Here is an 11,935-nt window from a genome sequence, read left to right on the forward strand (position 1 = left end):
TAGAAAATAAAGGACAACTTCCATTTCTTGACGTTCTGATAATGAGGAACCAATGAGGAAAGCTAGAATACGATGTATTTAGGAAGGAAACAAGCACTTATATATTTCTGACTTGACAGTTCACATCACTATGGACAGCACAAACGTGCTGGACAATACAGAAAAAAGCAAGTTTCTCAACTTCTGAGAGTTGTCGTTCGTATGGGGGCGGCAGCTGATTAACGGAAAAACAGAATTTTAAACAGATTTTTTTTTAAACAGTAACGGCTTCTCGAGTGGTATTGTAGATGATATTATATTATAAGGAAGAAAACGTTTAGGTTAGGATTGAACGAAATCTCGACTTTTAGAAACGACGAAAACCAAGATAAATATACCTCAAATCCATACCGCCAATATACGGAGAACTTTGGAAAGATTTTCAAGAAACTAATTATGAAGGTCATACACTACAGAGCCTTTTAGGAAATTCAAAGAACGAAGTCGAGAATTCGGAAAAATCTGGAGTATACGAAATTAAATATAAGGATGCAAATTATTATGTACAGACTAAAAGATCTATTGAAATAAGATATAAGGAAAACTTAACACACCTAAAATATGAAATACCAGAAAAATTAATAGTCGCCCATCTTTTTGAAATATGTTTAAAATCTATTTTTGCGTTAACCAGCTATCGCACCCCTACGAACGACAACCCTCAGAAGTCGAAGCAAGTGCGAGCTAAGGACTAACGAGGTCTTATCTTTTAACGTGTGATTCCTAACACGGGTTGGACGATATCAAGTAAAAATCGATTGTTTAGCCTGGGGCATGAACTACCGACGACACGGCGGTTAATAAAGCACCCACGTCGAACCGACCGGCTATATTTAGTCTTCTTTGTGAAGATGATCACTTAGTGATCGAAACACGTGTCGAGGAGTTGAAAACAACGTTTTAGTTTAGGGATATAACTCCAGTAATAAACAATAATTTAATTTATTTAAGATCTTCAGAGCCCCAAAGCAAGCTATGAAACCATCCTTCACAGAAATATTTATCAACTACTATTGGGTTTTTCATTAAGCGCTTCCTGTCTTTAAATTTTTACAAAGTGTGTGTGAGATATTATCGAAATTTTTTATTCGTTTGAAAGGCCTATTAGCGTCATTATGTGTAACGTCTTTTAAATGTCCGCTACGGCTTCTATGGGTGGAACGCATCCGAAATGTCTAATTTTTCATGACTCCGGCGCATAAATCAGGCTGAATTTGACCGATAGCATAAATTATACTGGCTTTTAGGATCGCTGTAGTTTGTGGCTTATTCGCATACATCTGCGACTCGAGAAAACCCCACAAGAAAAAGTCTAACGAGGTCGAATCGAACAATCTTGGTGGCCAGTTCACATCACCCCCACGTGAGATAACCATGCCCTCAAATCGCTCTCGAAAAGGAACTAGGCATCATCAAAAATGACCATCAACGGAATGGTTATTCCAAAGAGATGGTGGAACAGGCTTTAGCTAGAAGACAGCAAGAGCTCCACAAGGAAGAGAAGCCACCACAACCAGTACTTGTAATTCCCTACATCAGAAGATTATCGGAAAGGATAAGAAGAATTGGGTTCAAGTAACATCAGGACCTGCTTCAGATCTACGAACACTATCCGTAGCAGCCTCACAAAAACCAGGCCACCAAACGCGGACTGCGATTCCAAGAATTGCATTTACCGAATACCCTGCGAGTGCGGAGAATCATACATCGGTGAAACTAAAAGGCCATTGAAAGTTCGCATTGCTGAGCACAAGAAACACACACAGCGAGGAGAAACCAGCAAATCCGGAATAGCAGAGAATGTTTGGACTAAGCATCAAGTGGGCTCAAGCTGATCCACAAAGAGGAACACTCGTTTAGGAGAAAATTCAAAGAAGTCGCGTATATGTTGTCCAACAACGCATTAAGTCAAGCTAGCGTAGCTCTAATCAAGCGAAATACGACCAACTCCCGCCAAACGGTCATCTCCCGCCAAAACTAATGAAGCGGAGAGAGGGAAGAGAGGATAGGTGAAAGCACTCGAATGACCTATAAATTGTCAGATCTTGGAGAAATAAGTCCAGTTATTACCCGAAGACGATTGTGGGTACTAACAATCGAAACGTCGTGACGTAACTTGGTTTGGAATCTTTCAATTTTTATTTATCATTTTTTTTTGATAATATTTTTTAATTGTTAGCCTTTATTATAATTTCAATTTTTTATTTTTTTATTGTTGCTTTTATGTTATTTCTTTGTAATTTCACTTTTTTGTTTAATGAAATTGTTATTTTAGTTTAATCTCTCTAATTTTTTTCAGGGATTTCAAATCAATTTATATTATATTAGACAATGGAAGCCCGAACTGATGAAATACACATGTCGTTGGTGTCCAGATCATCCAATTCAGTCCAAAAGAAGTTGATAAACTTCAACCTATAGGCTTGCCGTTGACAGTGATGGCCTGGCCAACATCGTTCTTAAAGAAATATGGTCCGATGAGGCCGCCAGCCCAAAATTCACACCAAACAGTTACTTTTTCGGGATGCACTGGACGGTCTTGCATCTCATTTGGATTGGTATAGTCCCAAATTCGACAATTTTGTTTGTTCACGTACACGTTCATCACGTACACGATGAAAATGATTTTTCGATGAAAATTAGGGTCAGTTTCCAACTGCTCCAGGGCCCATTCAGCGAACACACATCGTTGTCTATGGTCGTTTGCCTTCAGATCCTGGGTCAGTTGAATTTTGTTCGGGTGAAGTCCAAGTCACGACGCAAAATTCACCAGGTTGTGGTCTGCCTTGGATTCTTCTACACACCATCATAGACAGCAGCTATGTTTTCAGCAGATTTTGCGTTTCATTGACTTACGGGTGATGTTGGATCGTTTACTGAACCAGTGGACTCAAATTTACCCACCCTCGATATTGAACAGGACACCCATTTTGACAAAACGATTTTATTATTTGCACGTGTTGCTGAATGCTATATCCGTCCATGGTGATTTGGCAAAACGGACTGAATAAATGACAACTCTTTTGACAGATGTGGCTTCAACAAGATGACGGTTATCAATTGTCAAAGTTCGGATGTCCTTGTAGGAAGATCCTGTACAAAACAAAAGTGGCACCTCAACATTCAAGGCGACACAATTGCAATCTTTCTTAATCTGGTGTGACGCATCGGTTTGTGAGGTCGCTTGACTTCATTTTGTGTGATAGTTTTGATTCTACGATAATTGCATGTTGTGAAGGACAATTATAATTATCCACGATAATAATCAAACAATTTCCACAATTTTGTTTATTCTAGATGCGTTTCGCCAACACCGTAGCTTCATCGGTAGTAATTCCTACTATTACTACCGATGAAGCGGTAGTAATAGTACACACTCGTCTACAATTCTTATATATTATAGCAGTAGTTACCTCACTTAATTGGTTAATGGTAAATGAATAAACAATTACAATAGCAATTCTTTGAATATTAATAATTATTGCCATTATGAACAACGGTTCAACAATGGTGAGTGGTTAACCTTTTGTTGGTCGTTCAATAGGGAATTCGAATGTATGCCCTTATTGATTTCCAGAGACTACAGCGGTTTCAATGTATGTCTTTTACTTTCTGTATGGAGAATATCATAGATAGTGTTGAAATCGTGATTATTCTTCAAAGGTGGCAAGCATAGGTTGAATTGGTCCTTTTCAGTCAAAAACTGAACTCTCAAGGGAATGCACTTTTTCAAATGTGTAAAATTTCAAGTAGTTGGTTTTTGGTATAGTTATCTTCAAAATATAATTTGTTATCCATTAAAAAACTTCGTATTTCATCTCTCCTCGAATTTTTATTCGGTACTTTGATGAGCTGTCGCGAATGATAGGAAGCGTTGTAAAGAACTATTACACTATTCGCATCCAAATTTGGGATCAATATGTTTTCAAATCGTTCCTCGAAAATATTAGCTTCGTCCAAATAGATAATTTGCCATTGTTCTTGTCTATATTTAGTTATTTGTTCTAAGTATTTGTTACGCAATTCCACTATTCTCCTGCTTTCCATAACTGCTTGACGTTTGTTTATTATTTTAAATCCAAATCCTAGTTTCTTAATCCAATTCTGAAGAGTTTTGTCGCCGCAGCTCACGTTATGGCCGGAAGAATTCAATTTCTTCTTTATGATTTCAGTTGTAGGAATCTCATTGCTTTTGTAACAGTCGAATATTGTTTTTTTCAATGATTTTATTAGATGAACATCCAAAGGTTTTGGTAATCCTGTATCACATCGCGTCATGCGTTTATAAGGTTTGTTTTTAACTATTTTACGTACTAGTTGAGAAAGGAATTTCGGTCAAATCTGATGTTGCTTTTAATAGATTGTTTCCCTCGAAACCAAACTTGAGATGTAGATTCTTATATACATTGAAACATACTCTCTGTGTTTCAATATTCAAATGCAACCGAATCTCATTCACTGGTATCTCTTTTCGCATTGTTTACCATCGCTATTGGAATCACTACACTGGAAAAAGTTTGCGTTGTTATCACACTCATTATTACTATTAGTAATTGTCCAAGGACGTCCTATATTAAACAGATAACAAAAATTTTAAGTAATTTTAACTGCACCAATATCGAATTTTCACACTCAAATCACGATCAGTTCCTGAAGTGAACACGACGTTGATAACCATCCCCGCATTCCCCGATTTCGATTCGTCATTATAACATGACTTCAAATTCAATTTTATGACTCGTCAGCCAATCATAAAACTCGGTTAGTAAAAATTATCCAAAACGAACTGCCAAGTCTACAGTCCACGTGGACTAGTTCGCTGCGGGTTTATTTCTGTGTATTGATTTTTTTTTTGGCCTTTGAGACTGCCGCCACCTTTAAATGTGCACAATATCGTTTACTTCGACTATACCAGTCTTATATGCTATGTTGATATTTTGTTTATCATATGTGTTTTCATTTTATCTGATGCTTTTCCAGTATATGTGAGTGTTTTGAAGATGAGTATTATATTCAATGTGAAGGTATACTTGGTCAATTGCTTGTTTGAAAAGTGTCACATCAAAGATGCAATGAATTGCATTCGGGTTGAAATTGTTATTCACTGTAGTTCGTTTTATCAGATTTATTTCCTTGAAAAAATTCTCGGAGGACATTTGGTATACTAATGAGTTTGTTTTTTTCAGGAATTTCAAATCAATTTATATTATATTAGACAATGGAAGTCCGAACTGATGAAATACACCACGAAACATTGTCAACCACCTTCAAACAAACTGCCAATATATGTTGATGTGGGTGATTAGAATGGTTGTTTATACGAGGGTTTCCTTTTATGTTTCGGGATTTGGCAACCCGAGTGTTGCAATCTGGCAACTGACAGCTCTATCGTAAAGTTGGACAGTTTTGAGCTTATACGTACTCGGAACGTTTTGACATACGCGCGCTATTTGTGTTGTTTACAGTAACTTAAAAGATTCATCTCGGCCCAAAAATGGAATTAAATCGTGAACATTTTCGTGCGATTATTTTTTACAACTTTCGACTTGGATTAACTCAGCAACAGTGCATGTATGAACTTAATTCAATTTTTAGCGATGAAGCTCCATCAAGGACCAGTGTTTATCGATGGTATGGTGAATTCAGTCGTGACCGTAGTTCACTCCAAGACGAATTTCGTGAAGGTCATCCAAAATCAGTTGTTGTTCCAAAAACCATGTGACCTATCGTGAGACTGAGACAACCTTAGGCATTAGTGGGACCAGCATACATTCAATATTGCATAAACATTTGACTTTCAAAAAAAATTTGTTCGCGTTGGATCCCACACAATTTGTCATTCGCTTAAAAAAAGGCTCGCGTCGATTGGTCGAAGGAAATGCTCAAAAAATACGATCGCGGTGCTTCGAAACACGTCTATGACATCGTGACAGGTGATGAATCGTGGATTTACCCGTATGAGCACGAAAGTAAACAGCAGTCGACTGTAGGGGTGTTTTAATGTGAACCAAATCCAACAAAAGTTGTTTGCGCACGTAGCACTTCCAAGCCAAGGGTCGCCTGTTTTTTCGGAAAAACTGGACATGTCGCAACTGTACCACTAGAACAACGCAGAACAGTCAATTCTGAGTGGTACACAACCATTTGTTTGCCTATTGCCTTCCAAGAAATCAGGAAACCAACCGCCGAAGACAGATCACTCTTCACCACGACAATGCGAGCTCTCACACATCGGCTCAAACAACTGCATTTTTGAGCACCCAAAACATCGATTTGATGAGTCATCCGCCGTATAGTCCTGACTTGGCACCGAATGACTTCTTTTTATTCCCGCACGTAAAAAACAAACTGAGAGGTCGACATTTTTCGACACCTGAAGAAGCGGTTGCTGGATTCAGAATGCATGTTTTGGAGATACCTCAATTAGAGTGCAAAAGTGCTTTGACAATTGGTTCAAACGCATGCAAAAGTGTATAGATCTTCATAGGAATATTTAAAAAAACAATAAAAAGTGATTTTCGATTATTAATATTTGTTTTTGTTCTCTAATCCCGAAATATAAACGGCAACCCTCGTAGTTGTGCTTGTTTAGGTTGGTTTGTGATAAATTGTGAAATCCTATATGTTGTTAACGTTTGTAATTGTGAGGTCAAATAAATTTTTCGATTTATTGGTTTCTAGTTCTGTTGTGAATTTAATGTTTTCACGAATAAACAAGCTATCACATCGGCAACATACCTATACCAGTAAATACATTTTTGGAAAATTGGATGCTGTTTTATAAATATATTACTGGAGTTTCATCCCAACATCAAACCGTTATTTTTCCCAGGCTAGAACAAAAACACTGTATATCTTCAGCATCATCAGGAGATGATGATCTCCTCTAATCAAGTTAGCATAATCAGGAGATCATCATCTCTTGAGGATGCAAACTTGGTTAGTGCGTCGGGAGACAGTTTTTTGTTCGGGTGAGGAAAACGTATCAGATTTGCGGAGAAAAATTGAAAATATAAAAAAATCAGCAAAACTTGAAGCTAAAAACACAAAGAATGTTGGGGACACACTTAACTTGCTGATGGAAATGTAAGATGAGTTTGAAAAGAGAAAAGAAGTGGTCGAAAAAGCGGTGTTAAGTGACTTCATTAGTAAACAATTGAAACAAAATTATTCAACACTAAAACGTACCAAATATAAACATTCATAAAAGGCGTACCTGGTACTCTTGTGCAAACGTACAGGCATTGGATACCCGAAGAAAAAACCCAACGTTTTACAGACGTTGCAAAAATTCTAATCTCGACGGCCTAGACGTGTCGTTTGATCAAGTTATCCAGGAACTGGATAGCCCTGAACTGATTCTAAAAGGACAGAGAATATTTCGAAAGTTCCTTACTGAGGTTGACGTCTTCACACGTTTAAATTTTTGAAATGTTGAATCATACATCCATTCTGTTCGTAGATGTGCCTATCTTCATGAAAAAAGATGAAAGTTTATTTGTATATCTCTCTTGCAATTACTTTTATTTTTCATGGTTGATAATATGTTGAGGGGAGAGAATATTTTGTTATGATTTTATCAGTAGTATTTCAATACTACAATGCTGTATACAGCATTTACTGATTGACAATAATAATGATTGAATTATAAGTATATAAGAATTATAAGTAGGTTGAGTACAAAATAGTTCTAGTTTGTTCGTGATATCTTTTTGTTTACTTTTTCTCTGAAAAAACTTCAGAAATTAGCATTGTTGTATGTTGAGGCATAAAAATAATAAAAGATAAGATGCAAAAAATATATCTCATATCTTTAGTCCTTTGTCCCACCGAACAGTCCTCTCTGTCGTACCTAACAGTTCCTTGTCATGATTTTTCAGAAAATTACAAATATAATTCGAATGGAATAATAAACTTTCATTACAATTGTTCAGTTATTTTAAATGACCTTTGCCTGCTTTCTGTTAACTCAAGATCCTTAAGAAGCAATCACATTTTTTCATTTGGGTTGCGATTCCACAAGACTAACTATGGCAACAATGGCAATAAGTTGTAGGCGTAAAAAAAATTTCAAAACATACTTTTCAGAACTTGATCTTTTTCATTTGTAATATTTAAAATTCAAAAAAATGGCACTCAGACGACTTCACCCAGAGATTGTTTATTAAACTTCTGAATAGTCGTTTATTATTTCTTTTAATGATCATAACTTATTCTAGTGTTTGTACATGTCTTTTTTTATTTTAATTTGAACTTAATGTAGTACTTGACAAATGAAAATGCATGCCTTTATTTATTATGAAGTAATAACTTGACTCTAGGGTTTGTTTGCACATGTTGTTGTTGTTTGTGTTAGGAATCACACGTTAAAAGGTAAGACCTCGTTAGTGCTTAGGTCGAACAAGTTTCTCAACTTCTGATAGTTGTCGTTCGTATGGGGGCGACAGCTGATTAACGGAAAAACAGATTTTAAACAGTTTGATGTAACATTTTGGACTTTTGGGACAATTATGTAATGTACATGACATAATTACGTTTTGTTTTATAATTTAATTGATCCTTAGTGTTCCATTTGGTATTTTATCAATAGTTTGTGGTGTACTGGACTAATAAAAAAATAAATAGGTTTATTTATTTTTAAGCAATTACAATAGTTTATACACACATCGGAAAAGTCTAGGGATATTTTTAAAAATGGCAATAATTTTTTTTTAGATCGCTTTAGGCAAAAAAAAGTTGACGTAAACGAATGTAACTTACAACAAAATTTATTAAATGGTCAAAAATACTGAGTGCGCATATGAGCAAAACTAAAAAAAAATATGGCTCTTCTTTGGCACCCCGAAAAAAATCAAAATACAATAAAATTGGAATCAGTACAAAGTATGGCCTCCACGCTGGTTTATTAAGGCCCTACATCTATCGTGCATCGACAAAATGAGATTGTCAATGTTTTGTTGAGGTACATTTGCCCATTCAGCGATTAAAAGCTCTCTCAATTGAAACGTTGTGTGAATGTTCCCCATATGCGGAGTAATTCTTCGTTGAAGCATGTCCCACACATGCTTGATGGGATTCAGGTCCGGTGATTGTGCTGGCCATGGCAATACATCAACTCCTTCGTTGGTGAGCCAGTCAGTCACTAGACGCGCGACATGTGGACGAGCATTATCGTGCATTAGGTGGAAGTTTTCACCAACAGCACCAGCAAACGGACGGACGATAGGTAGGAGAATGGTGTCGAGGTACTGTCGAGCTGTGAGGGAGCGATTTGGAAAAACGAGATCGGTTCTGCCGCCGATCATGATTCCGCCCCACTGCATTTCTGTACCACCTCTGTATGTGTGGACTTCCTGGACGTGTCTCAAACGTTCATTATTTCCAGGTCGTCTCCACAGTCTTACTCGACGAGAATCTGGATGAAATCCAAATCTGGATTCGTCTGTAAACAAAACTGTGGCCCAATCATTTGCATCCCAGTTTTGATGTTCTTGACACCACTCTAATCTTCTACCGCGATTGCCTCTCGACAAAGGTGGCCATCTAAGTGGCCTTCTGTTGTGGAGATCTGCTTCATGCAGTCGATTTCTGACAGTATCACGACCAATAGTTACCTGGTGCGTTTTGCTGCAACACGTTAACCAACTCAGGTGCTGTGATTGTCGGTTGTCTTCTTGCGGTTAAGACCGAAAATCGATCTTGAACTGCAGTTGTAGCGCGTCCTCGCCCTGGATGTTGTTCGGCTGGACTGCCAGTTTCACGGAAACGCCGCCACAATCGACTGATAACACTTTGGGAGACCCCCAAACGAAGAGCTACATCATTTTGTCGCATGCCACCTTGAAGAAGCCCTACAGCTCTATTCATATCAGCCAATGGTAAGTGATGGCGTTCCATGTTAAAGCACAATATTTCCAGTTCAATTGCTGAGCAAGAACTGCATAGAATGTACAAACTCGACACTTTCAGATTATTCATTTTAGCCGAAAACCTACAGTTTGTAAAAAACTTGATAAAAGATTAGTTACCGTTTTTGCAGGCTTTGTTCAACCCATAGAAATCTACAGGGTGGTCGAGTGTACCAATTTAATCGAAATTAAACGACCTCATGCATTTTTTTTATGATATTTAGTATGTTATAAAAATATCCCTAGACTTTTCCGATGTGTGTATTAAGGATCTTACTTGTTGGGTTCATAACAGAACTCTAATGCTTGACTGGTTACAACAATTGAAACTTTCTTGATGTACCATTTGGGATTTTTTTAATAATTCTGTAGTGTAGGTACTTGACCGATAAATAAATAAATTAAAAAAAAATCAATAAATCCAATGCGCTCTCTTATGTTAGGTTAGATTAGGTCAACAGTGAGTGGGCCTATTCGTCCCTCCACCGCAACACGCAAGGGTTCATTGTGGCTCACACCTATTCAAACTCGACCAAATAAACCCAGCTTCTTGACGAAGCCGATTAGTTCATATGGTGAGTGATCTTTCAGGTCAGATGATTCGATCCACAGCGGGGCAGGCATAAAAGCTCTGCTGTTTCATCACACACTTTCTTCCGACAGTCTCTGCACATGATAATTCAGACGACAGTGACCTGTAAGGAGGCCTGTTAGACATCGTAGTTCACCTCTACTGAAGTCCAAGAACTGTTTGGTTTGAAGCTTCGAAGGGTAAATCAACGCCTTGGAGTGAGCCAATCCTGAAAGATTTTGCCAGACGTCTTCAAATCTTCTTGCCATCCTGGTGTTCAATGTTTGTTTGGCAAAACATAAAGCAATGCCAATGACAGTCGCAATACAGTCGCATAGGTCCCTAAGCAGGTTGATATCTCTGTCCTGGGTCTGCAACTGAAAACACCTGCACCAGAACCCGGGGTTGTTATGTGTTATGTGCTCTCTTAAGTAACAATAGTCATTGTTACGTTTCTAAGCAATAGAATGTTTATGAAAATTAAAATAATATGCCCGGACAGCATCTGTATGTGCCATTGCAAGGTTACAGAGAATTGCAATATTATTGAATTCTTAATGGAATTAGACAGCGTTTCCGATGAAAACTTCCAGGCTCTGCACGGGTAGTACCGCCAACCTGATGGATATGTTCATATTCCATCCGAATTACATAAAACCCTACTTTTGAATCACTCCGTTCATTGATGAGAACCGTTTGAAAATCTGTTCGGTGGTTTTTGAGGTTATCGCGTGGTGACGGACAGACTCAGACAGATTTATCTATAATAATAGTTATACAGTTCTCACACTATTAATTTCATTCACAACACTACCAGTTGGACTGAAACATGAAAGTCATCAGGTAGAATAAAAAGACTACTAACAAAAGAGAACAAAATGAAAATCTCTGAACATAATATACCTAAGTTTCGAAGTAAAAAAAGTCAATTTCACCTATGCTTGCCACACTTTAGAAGATCAACCACGATTTCACCGTGAACTACGACATATAGAAAATGAAAGACAAAAATTAAACCTGCTAAAATCTTTGGAAATCAAATTTCCTTTCAAGCGAACAACAAAAAGTTAGTCACTCACCGGTAAACTTACTTTTTCATACAATACTAAGAATTAAAATATTCATAATTTACCTGGTTTCCTAGAAGTAATATTGCGTTATAATTGTTATTCAAAATCTACTAGTTTTACCAGAATAAGTAAGTTGTTCAATTAAGTTTGTTAATCACCTACTGTAGAATAGTTTGACGTACGAATCCAACAGTTTTCATCTAGGAACGAGTCAGTGTATTCATAATCGAAATAATAGGATTTCCTTAACAAATAACTATCTAAAATCATTATTGAAGAAAATTGTCAAAACAAACCACCGGATGACAAGAAGTCGAAGCAAAATTTTATAAAATATGTAAAAAATC

Source organism: Leptinotarsa decemlineata, unplaced genomic scaffold (assembly GCF_025532065.1).
Source record: "Leptinotarsa decemlineata unplaced genomic scaffold, Ldec_3_MD MMD2_tig00026328_RagTag_RagTag, whole genome shotgun sequence".
NCBI lineage: Eukaryota > Metazoa > Arthropoda > Insecta > Coleoptera > Chrysomelidae > Leptinotarsa > Leptinotarsa decemlineata.